Source organism: Monopterus albus, unplaced genomic scaffold, assembly GCF_001952655.1.
Source record: "Monopterus albus unplaced genomic scaffold, M_albus_1.0 scaffold54.1, whole genome shotgun sequence".
In the NCBI taxonomy this organism is placed as follows: domain Eukaryota; kingdom Metazoa; phylum Chordata; class Actinopteri; order Synbranchiformes; family Synbranchidae; genus Monopterus; species Monopterus albus.
Genome location: NW_018127934.1, coordinates 2346924 through 2349112, shown reverse-complemented (window position 1 = coordinate 2349112; position 2189 = coordinate 2346924). Strand labels below are relative to the sequence as shown.

The following is a 2189-nucleotide window of genomic DNA, read 5'->3' as shown; positions in this document are numbered from 1 at the left end:
CAAGAAACACACTCTCCACATTTGACTTTAACACTGACAGAAGACCAAGAATAGTAATTTGGTTTTGCTGCAATTCTAATAGTTTTTGGTATTAAAACACTGATATATTTTAGAAAACTGTCAGCAGCAATGACGAGTAAATGCAATTAGCTGTAATGAGCTGAAGTATTTAAAAAAAAAAAATCACTGGACATTGTTGTCCTAACATTTAAATAGGCTTTATCTGACCACACACTGTTACTATATTATGAAATACTGATGACTGAACAGCAGTAGGTTTACTACTTGCACCTACTGTAGAAAAGTATTCTATAAACTGTTTTCCATGATGCCTTTGAATTGCTAAAGGTCATTTGTGAACTCTGGAGCCTACTCGTTGCAGTATGGCTCCAGAAACTTAACGATATGCTTTTGTGTTTGCACACTTTATTCAGGCTCTACCAGATCTGTTAAGTAAGCATTAAAACTGAACGTATTGAGCAACATGTCCAACAGCCCCAATCTCCTCCCTGCTTGAGTTCAGCTGCTGTGTTGAAACGTTATTTCTCTGTATGAGCACATCTGACTCAATCTCAGTTTTCTATCCACACACAGACTCACAAGTTCCCTACTGAGTTTGTGTGAATGTGTGTGCGGGGACTTTATCTGTATGCATGTGTGTTAGTGTGTGTGTGCTGTTACTGTAAACAGGAATCCAGCTTCCTCACTTCTCTCTTCTGTTCTCAGCCTGTCAGTCGGCTGTCTGTAGTTGTTACTGTTAAGTACAGCTCGGTCTCTGTCTCCATGACAACTGGCTGTCACAAAGACGTCACGCTCACCACGCACCTGAGAACAGGAAGAAGGAAATACCTGGCTCCGCCCACATCAAATTCTGCAAGGAATTCAGGTAGGTATACACACACACACACACACACACACAGAGTGAGCGAGAGAGAGAAAACAGTACTAAACCACAGAATACACTGAACGAGAAGGTCTGCTCTACAAGATTAAACAGGACTCATATTGTCATAAATGAAAGAGAATGAAGAGTGGGAGGGGAGGGAAGGAAATATGAAGGTGGAGAATAAGAAAAACAAGTTGAGTCAGTGCTGTAAAATTTGAGATATCCTCACTGTTTTACTTTCTGTTCAGGCTTACAGCAGGAGCCTGTTTAACCAAAGTGAGAAACTGTTTATTTTACACATTTAAAGCTTCAGATTTCCCTCAGGTCAGTCACATCTGTATCATGCTGACAGTCAAACACGAGATATCCGAGGGCACAAGTGAGTTGTTATTACTGAGGGATGTCATTACAGAGAGATCTACAGTGCATACGTCAAAGCAGTGAGCACTCTAACATAAAGACAGTGTGTCACCATGACCTCAGCGGTGTATATTTTTGTGAATGAGTACAGGTCGGCTTGTGTGGGATCATCTGTAATAAGCATGTGGTCGATGTGATCATGTGGGGTGAGGTTTTGGACTAGGTGTGCAGGAAACGTCTTTGGAGGAATGCTGCTCTGGCTGCTATAATTCAGGTCTGACTGTTTGCATGTGCACGCGCACACACACACACACACACACACACACACACACACATTAGCCAGGGCCACAGGAGGATAGCATTTCTCATCCAGAATGATAGGAGGGAATGAGCAGGAGAGGGAGGGAGGGAGGGAGGGAGGTGTGTTGGGGGTTTGGGTAGTCAGATTCTGGTTTGGTGAGTTTTAGGAGCAGTCAGTGTGTACACTATACACAGATCAACAGGGAGTAAAACGAACAGAGAGAAAGACAGAAGGAGGTTTTCTTGAAAAGACACGGGAGAGAAGGTTGAAACACCTGCCGGACGGTGTTTGGAGAGTTGAGGTGACGGACAGTGAAGCTCCAGCAGCAGCACCATCACTCTAACATCATGCAGCCCTGAAGTGAAGGACGCGTCAGCTGTGGTGTGCTGTAAGGAAAATAGGTGTTTGTTTTTTTCTGGATGAGGAGGGGGTTCTCTCACATGGTTCCTGGGACCATTAGCGTGTCGGTGTATGTGTTCAGAACTTTTCTTTTTTCCTCCCCCCCTCGGTTCTGTGGAATGTTGGGCTTATGTCAGTGAGAGTCAAGTACAAACTCACTAATTACCACTGTCCTTCCTCCCTCCCTCTTTCTCTCTCTAGCTCTTTCCTTCAAGTTCACCCCCCACCCCCCCCCCCCCCCTG

General features: G+C 44.2%; 1 protein-coding gene across 4 annotated transcripts in view; it reads left to right on the top strand.

Moving 5' to 3' along the window:
* The first annotated feature begins 701 nt into the window (after positions 1 to 701).
* Positions 702 to 2189, top strand: part of rbm47 (RNA binding motif protein 47) — a 30320-nt gene continuing 28832 nt past the window's right edge. For 2 of the 4 annotated variants that reach the window (XM_020602072.1, XM_020602069.1), the window contains exon 1: positions 702 to 886. The gene's annotated coding sequence lies outside the window, so the exon portion shown is untranslated. Of the gene's footprint in view, positions 887 to 1709; positions 1936 to 2189 lie in introns of those variants that run through there. The other 2 variants (XM_020602071.1, XM_020602070.1) reach the window with 1 other exon arrangement.